Source organism: Stenella coeruleoalba, assembly GCF_951394435.1.
Source record: "Stenella coeruleoalba genome assembly, chromosome: 4".
Taxonomy (NCBI): domain Eukaryota; kingdom Metazoa; phylum Chordata; class Mammalia; order Artiodactyla; family Delphinidae; genus Stenella; species Stenella coeruleoalba.
This window is the reverse complement of record NC_137149.1, coordinates 112,432,165-112,458,416: the sequence shown is the minus strand read 5'-3', so window position 1 is coordinate 112,458,416 and position 26,252 is coordinate 112,432,165. Positions and strand designations below refer to the sequence as shown.

The 26,252-nt window shown below is 39.2% G+C and overlaps 1 protein-coding gene across 4 annotated transcripts in view; it reads left to right on the top strand.

Annotated features, from left to right (window-relative positions):
- Positions 1 to 4,496: 4,496 nt before the first annotated feature.
- Positions 4,497 to 26,252, top strand: part of WDFY3 (WD repeat and FYVE domain containing 3) — a 266,644-nt gene continuing 244,888 nt past the window's right edge. For 3 of the 4 annotated variants that reach the window (XM_079921131.1, XM_079921129.1, XM_079921130.1), the window contains exon 1: positions 4,682 to 4,704. The gene's annotated coding sequence lies outside the window, so the exon portion shown is untranslated. Of the gene's footprint in view, positions 4,705 to 26,252 lie in introns of all 4 variants that reach the window. The other variant, XM_079921132.1, reaches the window with a different exon arrangement.

The following is a 26,252-nucleotide window of genomic DNA, read 5'->3' as shown; positions in this document are numbered from 1 at the left end:
TGAGTTTAATAAATCTAGTCTGCATACTACTATATTTAACTTGTAAAAACATTGTCAAGGTACTGTTTTAAAAGTCTGAACTCTCTATAAAGAAATATTGATATAAGGAATTGAAAGTTAAGAGAACCTTCAAACTTTAAGTAGAAATACAAATCATTAATAATGAATTGTTCAAAAATCCGTTTCTATTATAATCATGATCATTATGATGAGCAAAAGCAAAATTGTTAGTATTCAGTTTCCTCATGTGGTCATTTACTCTTCAAAATCTGAAGAAGCTTTACCTTGTATCACTTACTTAAGTAAAAATACAAAAACAATACACCAAGCTACAACCTAACCTCCCCCCACCCCCACCCCAACAAAACCCCCACAAAACAGTACCTCTTTTGAATGTATGTATAAGAAGAACAAAAAAAGTCTCTAATTAGAACTTTCTAAAAGCATTTCTCCCCAATTAGAGTGCAGTAATGACTCTAAATGGCACTGTCTGGAGGACAGCTCATCAGTTAATTATATGGAGTTCTCTAAATTGAGGAGTGAAGAATGATACTAAATTTCAACCAGTGCAGATAAATATGGCTTGTCATTATTCACTTGATATTTTAGACAGTCCATCTAAAGAGGAAGAGGTGGAGCAGAAATATTATTAACTGTCTTTTCTAAAAGAACAGAGATTATGAGAATAAAACTGAATATTTATCCAAGACTATATTCTTGTCTGGAGTATGTTTTTTATAGTCATTCAATTCCCATGATCCCCAGAGACTTTCATTTGCTTGCCCTGTTTATTTTCCATTTGGCTCTGTCAAGCAAGGGAAAACAATATGGCATTTCTATTGTTGTACCTAATAGCTTGGGAAAATGGACACATATTTCAAAAATAATAGTTATGTAATTTAAAAATATGTTGATTGAAGTTTCAATTCCTTTTAATCTTTGTGTTCCAGCATAATTTAGCATTCTGTATCCTGGTGATAAATATCTTAAAAATTCTATAACTTACTTATGTTTATCTGTGAGATAATTCTACCTGTTTAACTTTAAATTCTTAGTGTTAAATGTAAATGTAAAGAAAATAATTGTTTAAATAACAAATTGTCAATACATATTATTTATCCTAACAATTTTCCAAATTTGTTATTTTCTACTATTTTTTATTTTCTTCCACTTACATTTCAATATTCTTCATGAGCCAAAGTTATGCTTTGCTTATTCATGTTCATAGAATTCTCAATCATGTTAAAAACAAATATGGGTTTTGTTTATTGTCACAGATATTCTCTTGATCGTTATTCTCCACAGTCATTTTATTCATGAATTGTAATTTCGGGACCAGACTCTGCTTAGAAATAGCCCTTCGTGTTTGCTCCTCTATTCCCAGAGGAGTTTGTTGCACATGTCTCGATCCTTTTCCATCTGGCCTCTGCACAAAGGGTTTACCCGAGTTTAACACAATTCTTTGTTTTATAGAGGACCTTGAGTTTATCTGAGAGTGAATACATATGAAACAATAACCATGTTGCTGGAGAACCTGATCTGACCTTTATTTTTATCCCCGAACCCTAAGATGACAGAGAAACTACACTTAGCCAGCAACAAAGACTAAAGAAGGTAAGGGCTGTAATGATGACAGATCTGAAGCAGAGCTGCAAAAAAGTGAATATGCAGGGTCTGATTTTTCTGGGTACTGTCCATTATTACAGTGCTTATGTTTACATGGCTTCAGTAAAAACAGAAAAAGCTTGCTACATTTTTATCACTTTTTTAATATTTTATCTTTTTGTCAATATTTAGTTTATTTTTACACATCTTTATTGGAGTATAATTGCTTTACAATGTTGTTACTTTCTGCTGTACAACAAAGTGAATCAGCTATATGCATACATATATCCCCAATACCCTCCCTATCACACCCCTGTCAATATTTATATCACTGAAGAAACTATGTGAGATTTTTAGTTTGTAAGACATTAACAAGAAAGGGCTGCATTTGCATACTGATCTATCCATGCACTTCATTGCAGTGTATTTTCTTCAAAAGAAAAACGTTTCTAATTAAAGTGTTAATGACTTTAAAAATGTAGAACTCTTCTTTCTTCGGTGTAAATAAAATCATAATAAGTTTCCTGAAACCTCATATTTAACTGAAAATCCTTTTAAAACCCATGCTGCCCACAGTGTTTAAGTCAACTCATTTTCTTACTCTGTGTTCATGTTATCCATTTTATTTTCTCTGAAAATATTCACTTTTATAAGGAAATACTTAAGAATCAAGAATTTTGTGGTAATTTTGTCTAGTAATAAACTGGAGAAACACAAAATCTAAATAAAGAATAAACACCTAAAGGCCAGAAAGAAAACACACATGTAGACACACACACACACACACACACACACAGCCTTACACCATGTAGGTGCTTTGTTTTTACTTTATTTTTTAAATTTTTTTGCGGCACGTGGGCCTCTCACCGCTGCGCCCCCCCCACCCCCGACGCAGACCCAGCCGCTCCGCGGCACGCGGGATCCCCCCAGACCGGGCCACGAACCTGCGCCCCCCGCATCGGAAGGCGGACCCCCAACCACTGCGCCACCAGGGAAGCCCAGGTGCTTTGTTTTTAATAATTTATTCTAAAATGTATTATACAAAGCCGTCTCAAAGACTTTATTTGGGTTTAAAAGAGTTTTAGATGTTGATACAGGTTGTTGATTTCAAATAGAAGAATTACTGGTATTGAAAGATGGCAACTGAAATCTGGAACCGAACTAGGTACAGGTTACTTTGTGAGGATCAAAGAAAAAGATTAGAACCCCACCTCCCTGCCTCCCACAGTATACCAATGTTTTTTATTAAAACATATTTTTAGGTTTGTTTTGACATATCCTTTTCAAACAGCTTGAAACACATATTTATAACAAAATTTTACATTTGAACTTAAAAAAATTACTCACTTTGAAGTAGAATATAAAACTACATTTTAAAACATTTCTCTCTATAATTGGCCTATGGAAGGGAATAACCTTTGAACACGTCTACTCATCTTATTCTTCAAGGGCAAGGTGCTTTTTTTTGATAGCCACTATGACCCTTCCCAAAGTGCTCACATATAATATCCCCTGTATTTGTCAGCAATGCTGGATCTTGAAGTAATCTGTGAGTGAATCCTTACAAATGGGTCCAACTTGCCAAAGGCCAAGTGGCTGAAAAGAAGCAAACAGCAAGTCCAGCTTGCTTCATCTTTAGTAGAGGAAATTCACAAGCTTCTGTAGATTGCTGTGTTAGGAAAAACAAGTTTGTCATTAGAACGATGATATTACCACTTCCCCACTCTAAGCCTGCTTAAGGGAGTCCACTCACAATTGCTGGCTCAGCTTGCCTCCATTGCCAGAACTACAGTATGCCCCAAACTGTCCACTGGGTTGATTAGCAACAAACAACAGAGGGGCAAACTGATGATCACTAGCATCTCTAGCTTTACCAAAGCGTGCTAATTGGGTCTAAACACTTGTTTGTTAGGACTGCAAAGGTATAAGTAATGCCCTTTACAGGAAAGGGGAAAAAAAAACCCCTAAAATCTTAAGGTGACCAGCTCAAGGTCACTGAGGGAAGGCAACCGAGACTGGGCTTTTCAATGCCTCGGTCCTTTATTGGGCCGGAGCCAAACACGACACCATCCAGGAGTTTCAAAGCTGCGTAGTAGAACAGCTAGCGTGGGCAGTCCTTTTGTACTCCAGCTTGTGTAAAATTAACCCAGCCTCCCGTTCTTCCATCGCTGCCTGACAGCATCCAGCAAATGGGTGTAGGGTTAAGGAGAGCAGAACCCAGCTGTCCTTTCTTAGCTGAGTCTTTGGACTAATTGGGACAGAGGAGGGTGAGAACCGCGGGAGAGGGGCTGGGATTGGGAGAGGGAAACGGGAGCAGCTGAGAGCAGGACGGGGGAAAGGAAGGAAGCTGGGGTGTGTACCTCTTGGAAGGGAAGGGAGAGAGGGACAAGAGTGAAAAGGGGGGCCAAACTCAGGCTAAGAGAATCGGAGCCCGCTGCCTGCAAGAGCGGGCGAAGCCAGCTAGTAAGAGAAGGGTAAAAGCGGGAAGCAGAGGGAAGGGAAGTAAGGAAAGAGGAAGGAAAGACAGAAGGGTTAAGAGGAAGAGCGTCTGCAATTTCTGCGGCCGGCTCAGTAGGAGGGGCAGGAAGGGAAAGAGGAGGATCCAGAGTCAGTCAGTCAGGCAGCCAGCGGGAGGTGGAGAAAGCCGGAGGAGGAGGAGGAGGATTAAAGATGGCCACCAACAGCTGCGGGAAACGGCAACAGCCCCTCACTTTCCGGGATGGTCCCTGCGGGGCGGCCCGGCCTTGATGGAGAAGAGAAGCCCGAGAAGCGCCGAGGCTGAGGCGGCGGCGGCGGCGGGGACCCAGCGAGGAGGAGGACGCAGGGGAGCAGGGAGAGGGGCAGGAGAAGGGAGAGGCGGCGGCGTCGCTACCCTGGCCGCCTAGCGCCGCTGCACGCCTCGGCCGACCGGCTCCCGCACCCCACGGCCGCAGCATCGATCCCGGCCCGAAGCCTCGTCCCCCTCAGCGGGGCTCCCGGGCCCCACCGTGGACGCCGCGCCCGCCGCCCCCTCCCCGTCGCCAGCGCGCCTGCGGCGCGGAGCCCGGCCCGCCCCGGTCCCGCTCCGGGTCAGGCCAGCCTGCGCCCACCCGCCCTCCGGTGAGTAGTGCCCCCTGCCCGCCGCCTCCCACCCCCAGCCCTGCGCCCGGCGCGCCACGGCCGCTTTGTTCGTAAGGGGCGAAGGCGCTGCCCACTCGCGGCCCTGCGCCTGCTGCCCCTGGGGACAGGCCGCGGCCCAGCTGCCGTCCTCCCCCGGGACAGCGCTGCCCCAGAGCCACCGCCGCCGTCTCCAGGGCTGGCGGCCTGGCCTGTGTTCTCCACCGCGGCCTGGAGAGGGCGCCGTAGCGGACGGGTCGGGGTTGGGGTCAAGGGCTGCGGTCGGTGGGGAGCGATGCTGGGGTAGTTCGGGGGGTGGGGGAGGAGGGGGCTGGACGCTACCTCCTGTAAGCAGTGGGGGCGTAACTTGGCGATACAGGAACCGGGGTCCGGTCCGGGTCCCTCAGCCAGACCCCGCGGGGTCTCGGCTTCCGGAGCCCCCCGCCCCCGGGCGCCGTCGAGCGAGGCCTCCATCCCTCGGGCGCTGTCTCCGCTGACTGCGGGCCTCTCCTGGCTTATTCCCGAGCCCTGCTCTTCCCCCCACCCCCACGCCCTGTGCTGGAAACCTTCGTTTGTGGAAGCAACCAGAGATGCTTTCGCGGAGTGTGTTTGCCCTTTTTCTCTCTTGTACGGGGGATGTGGTGGCATCGCGAACATTCACGGTTACTGTGGGATTTAAACAGCAGATGTGACCTTTCCGACCAAAAGCCATTCGGCAGACCTGGCCAGTGTGTGATCCTCAGGTGCAGCGTTTCATTGATTTTTACCATTGAATTCCGAGATCTACGGTGTTAGGTTTTCCTTTCACTGAAATAATCAGATAAAACCGATTGAAAGGATGTTTACTATGTATGTGAACCCTTGCCTCGACTTCCAGTGCCTTAAAAATCGTTGTTTCCTGTGGGAAAATGGTGCTACTGCATGCGAAAAACTATTTTTTGTTCAGTGATGGGCATGAGTTGGTCAGTGCCAAGTGGTTATTGTAGTATGAAAACGAAACAATTAAAGAAAAACAAAACCTTTTGCTTTGAGATAGCAGCATATTTCCAGGTTGGAATTATTTGATAGCAGGTTTGGAACAGTTTCCACCATCAGACGGGGTAACAAATAAACAACATAAAACAACCAAAAATATGTTTGATTAAAAAAATAAATAAACTAGATGTGCTAGTAGTGCGTACGTCTAGGAAAATATAAGTCTCGCTTGAAAAGAAAAATAAAACTTTAACATGGGACGCTAAGCATAGGAATCAGTTTTTTTTGATATTTAAAAATACATACTGCATTAGACTGACTTGGGAACCCTTCCTATGATATTTGAGCATCAGTGGTGCATGTTACACTATGAACCATTCATTCTCTGGCTGGTAGAAATATAGGTTTCTACTACTAGTGTCTTTTTGTGAGTTGAAATTGATTCATGTAAAAAATGTTATGCTTCTAATTTAAAATTTCTGTAGAAAGGAGATATGAATTAGAAACATGATGTTCTGGTCTTACTTGGAAAAGAAAAGTTTTTTTAAAAAAGTAAATGACAGTGTGCTGTTTCAATATTAGTTGGATTCTCTACTTTGACAATTCTTAAAATCCACTGCTCAACTTTGTAATTTTAAGAGTTTACATCAGGCATTTTTAATTTCATGCATGAGCTTCAGAGGGTCCTTGAATCCTTGGGAATCATATGAATGTAGCATATATTTGCATTTTCTTCTGGGGAAAGGGTCCATGGAGTCAACACATTCTCAAAAAGATCTGGCTATGTATGCAAAGAATTATGAACCACTGGATATATAATTAAAGAATAAATCTCCTATGTTAGGAAAATTAAAATTCTTAGGATTAGATTTGATAATTTATATCTTTCACTTCCAATTATACATAAGAAATGTTTGTTATTGACAGTTTAGCACATAGAAGTCATTTTTCATGCATTCTTATTGAAACCTCAGGAAAATGTTAATCCCATTTTACAGATGGGGAAATAGATATCGAGAGAAGCTTGTTCAAAGTCATAGCCACTGGCGGGCCAGCATTTGAGCACAGACTGTCTAAAGTCAGAGCCAGCACTCCTAACAACAAGGCTGCACTTGGCTCTAAGTCAATGACAGCATTTGCTTGATGTTAAAATGAGTAATTGATGTTTCGTTGTAGTTGAAAAGTGGATCTGACATTGCCATAACACAAAATATCACGGGATTTTTGAGCCACTGACTCTGAGTAGGAAGAGACCTTAGTGACACTAACCTCTCTTAATGATACTAGTCTGGAATGACACTCAAAGTAGGGCCATTTCTACATTATTCTTGGCAGGATTATCCCGACCCTGTTTTTTTACTTCCTGTGATTACAAGTTCACTTTTTTTTTCCTACCATTTTCTCTTTATGTGAGTTATCTATTTCCACTAAGTTCCAGTTCCCTCTTTGTATGTGTGATGCATTTGTCATCCATAAAAGAATTAAGAGATAAATGACTTCTACTCTATAATTTTTTTGTAGTCAGGTTTACTGGGTACAATTTACATGTGGTAAAAGTTTTGGCAGATGTATACAATTGGCTGATCACCACCACAATCAACATATGAAACATTTCTATCACTCCAAAAAGTTCTCTCATGCCCCTCTGTAGCGAATCTGTTCCCTCTACCTCCAGGCCTTGGCAACTGTTAATCAAATTAATGTCCCTGTTGTCTTTTATAATATCACATAAATGAAATCGTACAGTATGTAGTCTTTGGTGTCTTCTTTCATTTATCGTAATCCTTTTTTTTTTTTTCCAACATCTTTATGGGCGTATAATTGCTCTACAATTGTGTGTTAGCTTCTGCTATATATAACAAAATGAATCAGCCATACATATACACATATCCCCATATCCCGTCCCTCTTGCGTCTCCCTCTCACCCTCCCTCTCCCACCCCTCTAGGTGGTCACAAAGCACCGAGCTGATCTCCCTGTGCTATGTGGCTGCTTCCCACTAGCTATCTATTTTATATTTGGTAGTGTATATATGTCCATGCCACTCTCTCACTTCATCCCAGCTTACCCTTCCCCCTCCCCGTATCCTCAAGTCCACTCTCCACGTCTGTGTCTTTATTCCTGTCTGGCCCCTAGTTTCTTCAGAACCATTTTTTCTTTTAGATTCCATATATATATCATAATACTTTTGATATTCATTAAGTTGTTGCATGTATCAGTAGTTTTTTAAATGGTGTGCTGATAAACATTGTAACAGCCTGCTCTCCAGAAAAGAAAAAACAATCCCTGATTGATAGCATCTGCTAATTATTGCAGTGTGTATACTCTCATCATGGCCCGTGTTAAGCTACCTAAATCAGCTTGCAAAACTCCTGAAAATTAACAGTGGGCTTTCATAAGCTGTACCAGTCAGCCCTAGCACGCCACTAAATTTGTGCCTTTGTATTGTTGAGTAGCATTCCATTATATTGAGGTACCACGATTTGTTCATCCGTTCATGAGTTGGACATTTGAGTTCTCCGTTTTGGACGATTATAAATAAAGCTGCTGTATGTACAGGTCTGTGTGTACGACAAATGTTTTCAGTTTTCTTGAGTTGTACCTAGGAGTGGGGTTACTGGGTCCTATGAAAAGTGTATATTTATCAATATTGGTATTGAACTGCCAAACTGTTTTCCAAAATGACTACTGTTTTGCATTCTTATCTGAAGCAACGTAAGAAAATTTCAGTTGCTCTACACCCTTGTTGACACTTAGTGTTGTCAGTTATTAAAACTTTAGCTGTTTGTTATATGTCTAGTGGTCTCCTTTAATGTTTTTGACTTATTAATTCTTACTTTCAATAGTATTTGAACCAGCGTAGGAAGTTTATGACAGACATTGCTAAATAATTTTTGGCCTGGTCATTGGTCATGATCTCAATATGAAGGCAATAGCACTTAAAGGATGTTTCTTTGAGTTTCTTATTGTACAGTTGGCTTTCATTTATTAAAATTGCTTTTATAAAAGAAAGCATCATTAGAGAATTCTGATACTTAGCTGTTAACATTTTTTAATGTGGTTTTAGAAAAAACTAGGTAAAGTTTTGTTTCTTTAAGAAAAATTTAGAATTAAAAAATTCTCAAATGATAAAGCATTTCTTCGATTTTTACTTGGACTTAAAGGGAAAACAATAGACTGAAATAATTCAGTCAAGTAGTCTTTGAAGTCATCCCAGATCTTGTAAGGAGCATTAATCCATGAATAATTGCAGCATTACTTTTCAATATTTAGAAAGCTGATTTTCATGTAATATTACAATGTGTGTTCCCCTCTGTTAAGGTGACTTTTGAGCAGAGGTTTAACGCATTTAAGGGAGTGAGAGAGTTTTAGATCTGGGAGAAAAGCAGGTGCTGAGGCCCTGAAGCAGGAGGGTGTTGAAGTGTTTAGAGAACAGTAGGGGGTTGGCTGGAGGGAGGTGAGAGCTGAGGTCAGGGTAGTGGAGGCCCACGGACCCTGTAGGCAGTGTAAGGACTTCTGATCTCAGTTTGAGCCTAGAGCGTGTCCTCTGCATGGACAGAGAAGTGTTCTGTTTCCTGCTTGAAGTTTCTGAAGTGTGCTACCCTCTCCTTCCTGGAAGCTGGTCCTTTTACCAGAAGTAGTACTTGGTTGTCCCTCCCCTATGTGTTCCCTTAGCACCTTTTGTCATACCTTTACTTAATAGCTGCTTTATTTATCTGTCTCCTCCCCCTAGATGGAGGTCCTAGATTTTTCTTTTAAACCTCTGAATTCCTGTTTCATTGGATGAATGCTTGTGGAATTATGTTGCTGAAAATGGTGTTAATCATTAAAAACTGGGTATGAGATTCCCAAGAGTATTGCTCATGTGGACGTGGATTCTGTCTGTTTTGCTGACCGCTGTATATTTAGTGCTGGGGCAATGAGCTGTGCATAATAGGTGCTCAATAAATACTTGATGAATGACTGAGTGGACATCCATGTGCCAGCCTCTGCTCACTCTTTCCTCTGCTTCCCTTGGGCAAATCCCTTAACATGTTTACCATGGGCAAATCCCTTAACATGTTTCCCTATGGCCTTCCTTTAACTGCATGCTCAAGAAATGCCAAATACTTAGGAAATTCACTCATTCATTCATTCTAAACAAATGTAATAATAAAGAAATGTAGATAATTTCTCTCCAAGCTAAATAGGATTCATTGCACAATGTTTTTGTTCATTCACACTTCTGTTTTCCTTTCTTTAATGGGAATTTTTGAGGTTACTTTATTACTGGGCCCCTGAATCTTTAATAAACATGACACTGATTATTTAATAAACAAGACACAAGGTCTAGAATATCACTTCTATAAACAACTGAAGCAGAAGCGCTGCAGAGTGAGAAAAGTCTAGTATAGCAATAAAGCCGATATTTTGTAGTGTTTCATTTGGTTGAACAGGCAGTCATAGCTGCTGTATTATTCGACTGTATGGATGCAGAGTTTTGGGGTTTTGTGCTCACCACTGAGTTTGTAGAAATGTCAGGCTCCAGCACAGACACGCTCAACACTGGAACATCTAGTTTATCATCTTAAGCCTAGAATTGTTAACGGTAACTGCGAATCCCTCCGTCCTTACATCTCAGCCTTCCTCGTTCAGTCTGATTCCCCAGTACCTGCATGTGTTTGAACCTGCAGGAGAAGGACATTGGGAGATGCTAAGTATTGCATCTGCAGAAGCTGTAAAGACTTGAGGAAGAATATTTAAAGTAATGTTTTTTAGTGATATGAGTCATTTTCCCTCCATTTTTTTTTTTGCGGTACGCGGGCCTCTCACTGCTGAGACCTCTCCCGTTGCGGAGCACAGGCTCCGGATGCGCAGGCTCAGCGGCCGTGGCTCACGGGCCCAGGCGCTCCGCGGCATGTGGGATCTTCCCGGACCGGGGCACGAACCCGCATCCCCTGCATTGGCAGGCAGACTCTCAACCACTGCGCCACCAGGGAAGCCCTTTGACATACCTTTGATAGGTATATCTTCAACACTTGATGAATCTGCCAGGCCCAGCTTCCTCTTCCTGTATAATGTTTCTTCCTAGTTGTGTCCCTCTGTTCTCCAGCCAGTATGGACTTCACGGAGGCCAATTAATTTAATATTAGCCTAAGAAAAGTAGGAATCTGGTACACAGTCATTATCTAATATTAGAAAGTCATACCAAAATTATTTTGTATTTTTTCTTTAGGGGGGACAACTAGTTTATCTGCACAGAATCTTTTGGTTTATTGCCTTCCCCTAAGTAAAGCATCCACTAAAAAAAAGCATGTAAGTAAAATTTTGCTTATAAATTATATAACTTAGGAGGTGATTAATTATTGTAAATATATAGGACTCAACACTTTAAAAAGAATCCCACAAGTATCTTCTCAAAATATCCAGATTTCTTAGTACATTTTGAGTGTTTGAGTTTAGAAAAGCAGCTTACTTGTTTTAATTTCCCTAACATTTGTTCAAACTGCATTACCTTACTGATATATTTTTTAAATTTTGAAGAAATTATAAACTCACAGTAAGTTGCGAAAATAGTAGAGGCCCATGTACCCTTCACCTATCACTCTTGACCAGTGGTAATATCTTACATGACTATAGTACAATACTGATTTATATACTTTATTACTAAAAGCACAGTGATCTTGCTAGCCTTGAAAAATGTTGACAAATACAAGAATGTTGATATTTTTGTTCTCCCCAGAGAGTGAAGAGGTTAGATTCTATACTTTGTTTCCATGGGCCAGCAGACCAAGGGTCTGTTCCTTCCCTTAATTTTCTGTGAAAAGGGCAGCAGGTAACTACGCAAATGGCTGTAAGTCTTAAGAAAATAAATGTTTACTGGCACTCCTAGGAATTCTAAGACTTCTTTATCAAGTGAAAGAATGATAATATGTTTTTTTATGTTTCCTTATTCTCTTTGTCCTAGAAATCCCTCAGTAAATTCATAATCAGTTCTTCTTGATTAAAGCCTGGGTTTCTCTGACTCTAAAGCCCAAGTTCTTTTCCTGTGGCACACTGCTCATTAAAACACAGTGATTTAGATGATAAATGCCACAGTTAAGTAAACAAGTATGAAATAAAAATAAACTCAGTTATTTTTAGAAATATCATTGTCGATTGATTGCCTAATAATTTTATTATATTCAACTTGCTCTGGGAGCCTACTTCTTATTTCCCAAAATGATAATACACTGTAAGTAGATTCTCAAATGATGCTATAATGTATATTAATAATTCTATACTCTTTTCCTAATTATTTATTAAATGTTTTATTGTGTGCTGTCCTGAGTACTCTGGTAGATACATGGATGTTTTAAGACATGGATAGTCCTGCTCTCAATAACTTTATAATATAATGGAGATAAGATGGATGCATAAATAATTGAACAGTATGTGATTAGTCTGTCTGAGGGGTACAGAAGTTCTATGGATACTTAGAGAGTAGAAAGATTACTTTTAGTTGAAATGCTTAGGGTAACCCTAAGATGAGGTTTGATCTGAATATCAGGTGGATTGGTAGAAATTCCTTGGTGAAAACTGTGAGATTTACTTATATCAGAATTACAGAAAATTATAAAATCAATCGATTTCACCATCAATGAATCAGATGAGGTCTCTTGGGAAAAAATTAGTCTGAATTTATTATTTAAGTAATGAAGAAAAGGAATAAGGATAAAGTAAAACATTTAGAAGAAAACATATTTTTAACATGAAAACCTTAGCTTTGCTCCTGAAGCATTTTACAACTAGGTCACCATGAAAATTGTACTAAATATGACTTCCCTAGCATGTATTCTTTTTAAAGATAACTTGATCTGTTGGATTGATGACAGACATGCTTTATGTATTTCATTTCATTTGCTAAGTCCAGAAATAAATTAGATGAGTTACCTCTTTGGTCAAGATGAAAACTGATTTGTTGCTGTTTTATTATTTCTGAAGTCTGACCACTGTTTAAAGTATTTTTATTATCTCGGAGTGAAGTAGCATTGAAAAAATTATCTTGACATTGTGAACTTCAGCATTGCTAAGAGGTAGCTATTGGTGGTGGGCTTAAAGCAAAGGCTGGAGAAGGAAGGGAAAGGACAGTGTGGGTGAGTGGAAACACCATGAGGGGGGAACAGGGAGAGAGAGAGAAAATAAAGAGTTCCCTGTAAAAGGGACTTGTTCTGCCCAGGTCATTCAGTCTAGCAGATGCTGACCTATACCTAGTCAAACCTGGAGCATTTCCAAAAGCTCGTTTCTTCGTCAAACTTATAAAAGAGCAGAAAATGTTGAGTTTGCTTCAGTTATACAATAAATATTAATGAAAAATGGTGTCATAACATGCATTTGTATTCTTTGCCTCCTTTTCCACAGAGACCTAGATTTAAATCTGAATCACCAGAGTAAATAAGTTCAGTGATTCCCCGCTTGAGTTAGGTTACATAACCACCACATGCGTTGGCATAGGTGTTTATACTTTAAGGAGGATGTGGGGAATCCTGACACGACATGGCAGCTGTGGAAAAGGCATTAAGGCCACCATTGCACCAACATGCACTTGTGTAGTTGGGAGAGGGCAGGGGGAAAATGTGCTGAATAGCCTTTCTGAGATGATAATACTAGTGATGTCTATTCGTAGCTAGGGGTATTGTGTCTTTCTTAGAAAGCTTATTCTGTTTTCTCTTTATGGATTTTCATGAACTCTGATTTTTCTCAGCCTAATGCATTCATCAGAAATGAGCCATTTTTTGACTGCTGTTTGCCGGCATTAAGAGATCTTTAAAAGGATCCCCATATTCTAACCTTTCTTCTTGCTACTCTGCTTGTTGACGCCCACTTTAGTGCAGAATTTAATAGTTGCTTTGCATATCCTAATGTCATCCAACAAAGCATCATTCCAGTCCAGTGAAGTTCTGTTCAGTGAGTGCTATTTTTTTTTTTTTTTTTCGCGGTACGTGGGCCTCTCACTGTTGTGGCCTCTCCCGTTGCGGAGCACAGGCTCCGGACGCGCAGGCTCAGCGGCCATGGCTCACGGGCCCAGCCGCTCTGCGGCATGTGGGATCTTCCCAGACCGGGGCACGAACCCGTGTCTCCTGCATCGGCAGGCGGACTCTCAACCACTGCGCCCCCAGGGAAGCCAGTGAGTGCTATTTTAATGGAAGAAGACTGGTTGCATTTCAGGACCTAATTGTTAATTTGGTCCTGTTATTTAACATTAAGCAAGCATACATTATAGATAGTAATCACACCTGGATGTGCTTTCTTGTGTTTTGTTAAAGTTTAGAAATGCTCTTACATGATTAACGTAATGGTGACACTGATTTGTATTAAATTTTTTTTATCTCATTTTTCTAAGTAGCAGAGTTAAGTACTATGCACAGGTTTTGAGTTAGACTTGCATTTTGTCATCAATTATCATTAAGAGATCAATAAGAAAGTCCTGTTTTTATTTAAAAAAAGTTTAAAGATGGCAGAGTGACTAGTAAAAAATGCTATAGCTTATTGGAGTTACAGTTAAAACTAAATTTCATTATTATTTTCCTCTTGGGACTTCAAATCACTAGAAAATGTCTATGAACAGCAATTTAGAAGATAAATTGGCCAGATGACTGAAATAGAGAAGTCCTACCAATGTAAACAAGTAGTAAGGTGAATTTTTAAAAGATAAATATTAAACATAGTGTTTGAGGAAAGTGTTATAGTAATATTAAGTTAGAATAGAGGGAAATAATTACCTGGTGAATAGTTAAAAGCAGATGAAATTAATCCATCACGTGAGCTACATTTTGCCTTGTGTTTATCGACTAGTACGGAGTGTTTTGGGGAAATGGGACTTAGGACTCACATTATACTTGGTTTTCTTCGAGTAAGGTCCTGCCTGGCAGTTGTCATTCCACAGTGGCTTTATTACACTGTAAGATGAGTACATTTGACACTGTTTTACTAGCCATCTGAATCCTTGATTTTTTTTGTTTTTTTTTCATTCAACAAGAGAACATTAACTGTCTACTTTGGGTTCTGAAAATAATAAGATGATAAGATACTATTTCTCCATTCAAAGAGCTAGTAAACCAGTTTAGTTTATGAACAGATAATTATTAAATAATGTGGTAACGACATCTGCTTTGAGGTTTTATTGGCTTTTCTTTCTAGCCACAGTATTTGGAGTTCCTTATTATCCATTGTACTTGTTCTTACTGCAGCCCTCTTGGCTTGTAAGAGGCCTGAGGTAAATACACACACCTTTTTCCTTGAATCTTGGGCTATTTTGCAGTTTTTTGTTATGTCCATAATGATCCCATTTGTAACTTGATCTTTAGTTAGGAATCAAGGTAGAGAAAGCCAGGAGGGGAAACACCTTTAATGAGGATATACTATTAATAACAAAGCTAGACTTTGGAGAAAATAATGGGAATCCCATTTTTTGGCAATGGATGGAATTAGAAATTTAATCATGTTTCATAAAGAAGAATTCAGCATTGATCAAAAGATATACTAATTTATATGATTAGATGTACATACTTTATTGTTTTGATGTACCTTATTTGTTTTGTGTCAAGAAATTTCTGCTTGAACTCTTGGGAATGAAATGGTCATTTCTGTATGCTATAATAGAATATAGTTATAAAATGTGATTTTTTTTCCTCTAGTTTTAGAAATTATAATCTGATGATTTAAAAAAAAATTTTGGCATGTAAATGTCCAGGATTCATATGATGTTATTTTAATATCACTGTACTACAAAGTTTCCAATTCATACCATTTAGAAAAAATTTCTCATTTGTTTGTTTTGTTTCTAAATTATGTTACGTTTGTATACTTTTACCATATCTCAAGATTTGATAGAGTTTTATTGTATTTGTGATATGACAGAGCATGGCCAAGTTTTAGAGTAGGGCCGAGCTTACTGTTATACAGGACAGACTAGAATGAGTCCACATTTGAAAGTTTGCTGCATGTTAGAGCCAATCTCACCTAAACTACAGGTGTTTGAGAAAAAGTTCTCTTTGGTAGCCCATGTCAGGGATAGAACAGGCAGAGAACAATCTGCACAATCTATTGCTAATGGGAATTCAAGGTGAAGAAGCACATAGAATTGAGAGAGAGAGAGAGAAATTAATGAGTGAGTTCATAAATTTATACATATATTTATATGATTGGCTGCCAGAGAATTCTGTCTGGGTACTGGACTCTAGATAATGGCCTGATACCAGTCCTTGGGATTGGGACTGATAATCGAAAGTAGGCGTCCCAGTACTAGGATGACACCAGGCAGGGACCAGACTAGGAATCTCCAGAAGTGTTAGAACAGAGGCCTAATTACAATAACTGAGGTATAAACAGGGCTAGAACAGCAGAGAGGGTAAGAGTAGAACGCAGTGGGTATCAGAACAAGCTAGGAACCCTAGTAATCTAATCTGGGATGTAAAGGCTGGGTGAATTAATGTTAATAGTGACTTGATCCAGAATTGAAGATTAGGGCTGAAACTGCTTAAGCATCCCTTGTCAGAAGTCTATATCTAGGTTATAAGTGACCGGAGAAGCAAGGCACATGGAGAGCACAAACAGACTAGACTTGAAATTTTTTTAATATACTATTGTCTTTTAAGGACAGAATTCATTTCCATTGTTAATCAGTAATCATTCACTTTGCTTTGTTGGCACTAGTATGGGATCACGAGATGCAGAGAACTGCTGACATTTCAGAGTAATGTCTTAACACGGAACTGATGCTAAAATGAACAGACTGAAGCTTTGGGGTAAATGTGCTTTCTTGCAAAATAGGAGGATATGAAAAAGCACGTTAGGCATGAGAGTTCTAATGTCACAATTCTGAAGGCAAAAGTACACTGTTAGTTTAGTTTTTGAGCGGGCTAAGAGGAAGCAAGGAAAATGTATGACTGTGATAATTTGACGTTAAAATGAGAACCTTGCATACCTTTTTACTTCCTAGAAGAAGTCAGTAGCATTTTGGGGTTTCAGTCAGCTGATACTCACCAGCTTAAGGGGGACCAAAAGGCATTTTTGGAACCCATACTGGAAATTGATGAATGGAATGAGTGGGGCTTGAACAGAAGAAACCAGAGCAGCTCTTGGGAGCTCATCAGCAGGAGTTTTTATACCTTCTTTCCAGACCCCTGCCATTAATGTGACTTCACTGTAAAGATTTATTCTCTGCCTTGCCTTTTCAATTTTTATATTCCAACAAGAAATTATTAGATTAGCCCTTTTCAGCTCAGGGATCTGTCTCCTAGAGCCAGAGGACCCACGGTTATGATGTGCAGTCATAACCCCAGGAGTCTGCCCCTGTGTGGTGGGGACCATCCCCACAGAAAGAGAAATGGAAAGCCAGGCAGCCCTCCTACGGGACGTTTAGAAGATCTCACCCATTAGTAGTTTAACTACCCCTTTTCCTTCCCTTCTCTTTTTTCCACTCACTTCCCTCCCCACTTGTATAAATGTTGAGATAACCCTGCTATATGCCATCCATGGAGGCAACTTTTCCAGTGGGAGAAAATCTAAATGCAAGCTGAAGTGCCATATTCAGAGGCAGTACCATAGGGCTACTGATTCGGGATGATACCATGCTGCCCCTGGTTCCACTGTGATTCTATCTTGATATTTTACAACGTAAATTTAATTCCTGCTAACTTGCCATCTTCATGATTGGGAGAAAGGAAATAAAAAGAAAATGTATTTAAAGGGAAAGACGGGGGTACTTACCATCTACCAGTGACTAGTATGGAAACTAATCGTGGCTACAATCCTTAATATTGTATTAGTGCACACACCCTGACCTGTTTCACTTCAGATTTCATACCTTCTGCTAGCATCTCGGTTTATCAGGGTTCTTTTTCTCACAACCTGACCCAGTCCTTCATTCCTGAAAGCGTTTGAGCTCCTTGTAGCTCTGACTGTATGGTGGTGTGATAGGCTTCCACTAACCTTAACACTGCATAGTACTACCAGAACTTACTCCAGTGGATTCCCCTGAGTTCTTCTCATGGTCTTCCTAGCCCCCAAAGGTAGAGTAGCAACCTCTCTTCCCCTTGATAGTCATGGACAGTCATTCTTAACCCATCCTGTAGCCTTCATTTTTGCTTGTTTTTCTACTGTCATGAAGAAATCAAACTGAACATGATAAGCTCAGCTTTCAGTGGAGTAAAACAGTTATTCTGTCTCCTGGTAGAAGTATTTTTTTTTTTTTTTTTTTGGTACTAAAACTTCTAGGTCAGCAGATTCCAGAGTTCATAAGATAAAAAGCAAAACTTTGAGAGCAGAAAAGACACCACTCCACTATTACTGTTTGGTTCCCACATCCAGTATATTCTGGAGATGGGAGACAGCATATTTTGGTAGATGGTTCCGAGCCCATTTTGTATCCTGCAGGACAGCACCCAAAATTCAGAAGTTTTTAGCTCTGGCAGTAATTCTTACATCAAGCTTCTATAATCATTGCTTCCTACTGTGGGGACACCTGTGTCTGAATAAGAGTATTTGGTAAGATTAATCAGGGCATGTGCATCTACCCTTTGCCATTTGAAGTGAATTCCTGGATCAGACGCCATGTGATTTATAAGAAGCATTCAGTTAATCCTGCATAGTGGTGCTGGCAGAGGCAAATTCAGAATTGGTGACTCTTACAGCAAGGATCGCTGTCACCATTTCTGTAATCCAAGGGGCTTGATGCCTGCTAAGAGGTAGTGCCTGTGGGGGACTCAGGCAATTGGCTTCTCAATAGTAGAGGCAGTGAGGTCAGTCTTAGTGAGTCAATGTAATTGATCCCTTGCATAACTGCTTCTCCTGCCAGCTGCTTGTGGTTATTTTCATGAAACCACTGAGCAAGGACTAGGCTGGCTAGAGAGGAAGTATGATTTGATCTATGATGACAGTCATCTTGTCCACCCAATTATTAACAGGCTTTATATTTTGATTTGTTTGCATTGATTGGCAATGGCAGGGTTCTGGTGAGGAATCTTTTTACTGTGGTTCTGTTGTGAGAGGTTCATTCAAATAGCCATTCCCTAAATCTCCCTATTAGTTTTATCTCTGATCTTTTTCTTTAAGGCCATTGATCATGGCACAGAAAAGGGAAGGATTGTAGGCACTCTAGCTACTCTTAAGAAGTGTCTACAACAGAAATAATAATATATTCTGTAAGTTCCTAAAACTTAAGCAAGATTTCAAGTCACATCCAATGGCTGTGTTAAATTTTAACCTATTTTTGTCTTACTTGACTCAAATCTTTTCCCCTTTTGATTTCATGTTTTACAGTTCCTCAGTCATAAAAGCCTCATTTAAAAAATTTTGGTTAATAGAATTTTAAAATGTCATATATCCTGTATTTGTGATGGCGTGTGTGTGTACCTATATATACTCATTTGAGCAGAGAAAATGTCTAAAGACTGTTAAAAACTATATTTGGGGCATGGGTTAGGGAAAAAGAAGAGTTGGTGTTGTGGTGGAGAGCAGTATTATTGTTTCGCTTCAAAAAATGTGTTCTACTTGACATTTCATATTCTACTAAGCATGTATTTTTATTAATATGAAAAATGCCAACATATGATTTTTGTTTCTTATAATGTTAGGAGAGATAATTTTGGGATGATTAAGGACTAAAAAATAGTACTTACATATAAAGCTATCTGTGCTGCCAACAAAAGCATATGAAATTTTTGTTTAAATTGAAGTACAGTTGATTTACAATATTGTGTTAGTTTCAGGTGTACAGCAAAGAGACTCACCTGTGTGTATATATATATATATATATATATACATATTTCAGGTTATTTTCAATTATTTGTTATTATAAGATATTGAATATAGTTCCCTGTGCTATACAGTAAATCTTTGTTGCTTATCTATTTTAAGTATATATGTAATGTTTTAAATTTTTTTTAGCATATGTATTTGACAATCAGATGCTTTTTGAAAGGCATTGCATGAATTAGTTTTTTATGTAATTACACTAAAGTTGAATCTCTTTGCTTTTCTCATCAACATAAAGTTTCCACTTAAAACTGTAATTGAGGGCTTCCCTGGTGGCGCAGTGGTTGAGAGTCTGCCTGCCGATGCAGGGGACACGGGTTCGTGCCCTGGTCCGGGAGGATCCCACATGCCGCGGAGCGGCTGGGCCCGTGAGCCATGGCCGCTGAGCCTGCGCGTCCGGAGCCTGTGCTCTGCAACGGGAGAGGCCACAGCAGTGAGAGGCGCACGTACCACAAAAACAAAACAAAACAAACTGTAATTGACAAAAAGTATAATATATCCTAATCTGAAATGCCTAGAATTCAGAGGTCAAATTGCAATAAGGAATTGCAGAAGAGAGACCTTCAACACATTATTTTCCTTTGCTAATTTTAGTTTTCATGCCTGGGCATCTGATAGGACCCGGACCTATGCTATGAAGGGATCTTAAAGTATATGGATATATTTTCTAGGTTTTAGTATTTGCAGACCATTTTGTATCATCTTCAGACTACTAGTTGATGATTTTGTCACCTTTCAAAGAACCATCCATTATCTAGCTCCCTCTTTCTCTTTTTAAATAAACCTATTCCTTTGAGTATATACATAAATAAAAATGAAGAAACTGTAGGTGTACAGCTCAATGAATTTTTTCTAAATGAACATTCTGTACCATTAAAAAAATGAAAAGGTTAGCCAAAGACTGGGAAAAATATTTGCAAAACATATATCCAGCAAAGCATTTGAACCGCAATATCTTAAGAACTCTCATAATTTAATAATAAGACAAAGAACTGTGTCAAAAAATGGGCCAAGGATTTCAACAGACATTTCACTGTGGGTATATGAATGGCCAATACGTACCCCATAGAAAGATATAAGTACATAGAAGGATGCTCAACATCACTAATCATCAAGGAAATGGAAAACTTCCCTAACATGGGAAAGGAAATAGTCACCCAAGTCCAGGAAGCACAGAGAGTCCCATACAGGATAAACCCTAGGAGAAACACACCAAGACACATATTAATCAAACTAACAAAAATTAAATTCGAAGAAAAAATACTAAAAGTAGCAAGCGAAAAACAACAAATAACATACAAAGGAATTCCCATAAGGTTATCAGCTGATTTTTCAGCGGAAACTCTGCAGGCTAGAAGGGAGTGGCAGGATATACTTAAAGTGATGAAAGAGAAAAAGCTACAACCAAGATTACTCTACCCAGCAAGGATCTCATTCAGATTTGATGGAGAAATCGAACTTTTCAGACAAGTAAAAGCTAAGAGAATTCAGCACCACCAAACCAGCTTTACAATAAATGCTAAAGAAACTTCTCTGGGCGGGAAACACAAGAGAAGAAAAAGACCCACAAAAACAAACCCAAAACAATTAAGAAAATGGTAATAGGAACATACATATCAATAATTACCTTAAATATAAATGGAGTAAATGCTCCAACCAAAAGACACAGACTGGCTGAATGGATGCAAAAACAAGACCCGTATATATGCTGTCTACAAGAGACCCACTTCAGACCTAGGGACACATACAGACTGAAAGTGAGGGGATGGAAAAAGATATTCCATGCAAATGGAAATCAAAAGAAAGCTGGGGGCTTCCCTGGTGGCGCAGTGGTTGAGAGTCCGCCTGCCAATGCAGGGGACACAGGTTCGTGCCCAGGTCTGGGAAGATCCCACATGCCGCGGAGCGGCTGGGCCCGTGAGCCATGGCCGCTGAGCCTGCACGTCCGGAGCTTGTGCTCCGCAATGGGAGAGGCCACAATGGTGAGAGGCCTGTGTACAGCCAAAAAAAAAAAAAAAAAAAAGAAAGCTGTAGTAGCAATACTCATATCAGATAAAATAGACTTTAAAATAAAGACTGTAACAAGAGATAAGGAAGGACACTATGTAACAATCAAGGGATCAATCCAAGAAGAAGATATAACAATTATAAATGTTTATGCACCCAACATAGGAGCATCTAAATAAATAAGGCAGATGCTAACAGTCATGAAAGGAGAAATCAACAGTGACGCAATAATAGTAGAGGACTTTAACACTTCACTTACACCAATGAACAGATCATCCAAACAGAAAACAAATAAGGAAACACAAACTTAAAATGATACGATAGATCAGATAGATTCAATGGATATTTATAGAACATTCCACCCGAAAGTAGCAGAATACACTTTCTTCTCAAGTGCACATGGAACATTCTCCAGGATAGATCACATCTTGGGTCACAAATCAAGCCTCAGAAAATTTGAGAAAATTGAAATCACATTAAGCATCTTTTCTGACCACAACGCTATGAGATCGGAAGCCAATATCAGGAAAAAAACAGTAAAAAACACAAACACATGGAGGCTAATCAGTGCACTACTAAATAACCAAGAGATCACTAAAGAAATCAAAGAAGAAATTAAAAAAATACATAGAAACAAATGACAACGAAAATACGAGGACCCAAAGCCTATGGGATGAAGCAAAAGCAGTTCTAAGAGGGAAGTTTATAGCAATTCAATTTCACCTCAAGAAACAAGAAAAATCTCAAATAAATACTCTAACCCTACACCTAAAGCAACTAGAGAAAGAATAAAGAAAACCCAAAGTGAGTAGAAGGAAGGAAATCATAAAGATCAGAACAAAAATAAGTGAAATAGAAACAAAGAAAACAATAGCAAAGATCAATAAAACTAAAAGCTGGTTCTTTGAGAAGGTAAGCAAAATTGATAAACCCTTAGCCAGCCTCATCAAGAAAAGAAGGGAGAGGATGCAAATCAATAAAATTAGAAATGAAAAAGGAGAAATCACAACTGACACTGCAGAAATACAAAGGATTATAGGAAACTACTACAAACAACTATATGCCAATAAAACGGACAACCACGAAGAAATGGGCAAATTCTTGGAAAGGTACAATTTTCTAAGACTGAACCAGGAAGAATTAGAAAATATAAACAGACATATCACAAGTAATGAAATTGAAACTGTAAATAAAAATCCTTCAACAAACAAAAGTCCAGGACCAGGTGGCTTCACAGGTGAATTCTATCAAACATCTAGAGAAGAGCTAACACCCATCCTTCTCAAACTCTTCCAAAAAATTACAGAGGGAGGAACACTCCCAAATTCATCCTCAAAGCCACCATCACCCTGATATCAAAACCAGAAAAAGATATCACAAAAAAAGAAAATTGTAGACCAGCATCACTGATAAACATAGATGCAAAAATCCTGAACAAAATACTAGCAAACAGAATCCAACAACATATTAAAAGGATCATACATCATGATCAAGTGGGATTTATCCCAGGGTTGCAAGGATTCTTCAATATATGCAAATCAATCAGTGTGATACACCATATTAACAAATTAAGGAATAAAAACTATATGATCACCTCAATAGATGCAGAAAAAGCTTTTGACAAAATTCAACACCCATTTATGATAAAAACTCTCCAGAAAATGGGCATAGAGGGAACCTACCTCAACATAATAAAGGCCATATTTGACAAACACACAGCAGACATCATACTCAGTGGTAAAAAACTGAAAGCATTTCCGCTAAGATCAGGAACAAGACAAGAACGTCCATTCTTGCCACTCTTATTCAACACAGTTTTGGAAGACCTAGCCACGGCAATCAGAGAAAAAAAAGAAATAAAAGGAATAAAAAGTGGAAAAGAAGTAAAACTGTCAGTGTTTGCAATTGTCATGATAATATACATAGAAAATCCTAAGGATGCCACCAGAAAACTACTAGAACTAATCAGTGAATTTGGTAGGGTTGCAGGGTACAAAATTAATGTACAGAAATCTCTGGCATTCCTATACACTAACAACGAAAAATCGGAAAGAGAAATTAAGGAAACAATCCTATTTACCATTGCAGCAAAAAGAATAAAATACCTAGGAATAAACCTGCCTAAGGAGGCAAAAGACTTGTACTCAGAAAACTATGAAACACTGATGAAAGGAATCAAGGATGACATAAACAGATGGAGAAGTATACCATGTTCTTGGATTGGAAGAATCAGTATTGTGAAAATGACTATACTACCCAAAGCAATCTACAGATTCAGTGCAATCCCTATCAAACTAGTAATGGCATTCTTCACAGAATTAGAACAAAAAAATTTACAGTTCACATGGACACACAAAAGACCCCGAATAGCCAAAGCAATCTTGAGAAAGAAAAACGGAGCTGGAGGAATCGGGCTCCCTGACTTCAAACTATACTACAAAGCTACAGTAATCACGACAGTATGATACTGGCATAAAAAAGAGAAATATAGATCAATGATACAGGATAGAAAGCCCGGAGATAACCCACACACATATAGTCACCTAATTTACAACAAAGGAGGCAAGAACGTACAATGGAGAAAAGAAAGCCTCTTCAATAAGTGGTGCTGGGAAACTGGACAGCTACATGTAAAAGAATGAAACTACAACACTCCCTAACACCATACACAAAAATAAAATGGATTAAAGACCTAAATGTAAGACCATACAGTATAAAACTCTTGGAGGAAAACACTCTTTGACATAAACCACAGCAAGATCTTTTTTGACCTACTTCCTAGGGTAATGAAAATAAAAACAAAAATAAACAAATGGGACCTAATTAAACGTAAAAGCTTTTGCACAGCAAAGGAAACCATAAACAAGAAGAAAAGACAGCCCTCAGAATGGGAGAAAATATTTGTAAATGAAACAACGGACAAAGGATTAATGTCCAAAATATACAAACAGCTCATGGAGCTCAATATCAAAAAAACAACCCAATCAAAAAATGGGTAGAAGACCTAAATAGACATTTCACCAAAGAAGACATACAGATGGCCAAGTGGCACATGAAAAGCTGCTCAACATCACTAATTAGAGAAATGCAAATCAAAACTACAAGGAGGTATCACCTCACACTGGTCAGAATGGCCATTATCAAAAAATCTAGAAACAATTAATGCTGGATAGGGTGTGGTGAAAAGGGAATCCTGCACTGTTGGTGGGAATGTAAATTGATACAACCACTATGGAGAACAGTATGGAGGTTCCTTAAAAAACTAAAAATAGGGCTACCATATGACCCAGCAATCCCACTACTGGGCATATACCCTGAGCAAAACATAATTCAAAAAGAGTCATGTACCACAGTGTTCATTGCAGCCCTATTTACAATAGCCGGGACATGGAAGCAACCTAAATGTCCATCGACAGATGAATGGATAAAGAAGATGTGGCACGTATACACAACGGAATATTACTCGCCATAAAAAGAAACGAAATTGAGTTATTTGTAGTGAGGTGGATGGACATAGAGACTGTCATACAGAGTGAAGTAAGTCATAAAGAGAAAAACAAATACTGTATGCTAACACATATATACGGAATCTAAAAAGAAATGGTACTGATGAGCCTAGTGGCAGGGCAGGAATAAGACGTAGATGTAGAGAATGGACTTGAGGACATGGTGAGGGGAGGGGAAAGCTGGGTTGAAGTGAGAGTAACATCGACATATATACACTACCAAATTTAAAATAGATAGCTAGTGTGAAGCAGCATTATAGCACAGGGAGATCAGCTTGGTGATCTGTGACAACCTAGAGGGGTGGGATTGGGAGGGTGGGAGGGAAGCTCAAGAGGGAGGGGATATGGGGATATATGTAAGCATATGGCTGATTCAGTTTGTTGTACAACAGAAACTAACGCAGTATTGTAAAGCAATTATACTCCAATGAAGATATATTAAAAACAACAAACAAACATGAAGATACTACTATACACCCACTAGCATGTCCAAGAATCAAGTCTCACAGTGTTAAGATTGATGAGGATGTGGAGCAACTAGAAGTTTCCTCTCATACATTGCTGGTAAAATGGTATAGCCACTTTAGCAAATAGTTGGTTAGCTTCTTACACAGTTAAACTTATTCCTTATGAGCTGTAAATTCCATTCCTAGGTATATATCCAAGAGAACTGAAAGGATATGTCTGCAAAAAAGCTGATTTTCATAGCAGCATTATTAAAAATGGTTTTAATTTGCTTTTCATGAGTAAGGATATTTACATCCTTTCATCTGCTTGTTTACCATCTACATCTGGTTTATTTTAGAAGTATTGACATCTTTTGCTCTTTTGAAAATTAGGCTTCTTGGGAATTCCCTGGTGGTCCAGTGGTTAGGACTCCGCACTTTCACTGCTGAGGGCGTGGGTTCAATCCATGGTTGGGGAACTAAGATCCCACAAGTCACAAGATGCGGCCAAAAAATAAATAAAATTAGGCTGCTTATTTTATTATTATTGAGTTATAAGAGTTCTTTATATATTTTGGAAATACCGGTCTTTTAAGCTGGTATTTGTTTTACAAATACTTTCTCCCATTTTTAAAATAGTGGCTTCATTTTTAAAACAGTGTCTTTTGAAGAGCAGAAGTTAATTTTTTTTTTTGCGGTACACGGGCCTCTCACTGTTGTGGCCTCTCCCGTTGCGGAGCACAGGCTCCGGACGTGCAGGCTCAGCAGCCATGGCTCATGGGCCCAGCCGCTCTGCGGCATGTGGGATCTTCCTGGACCGGGGCACGAACCCGTGTTCCCTG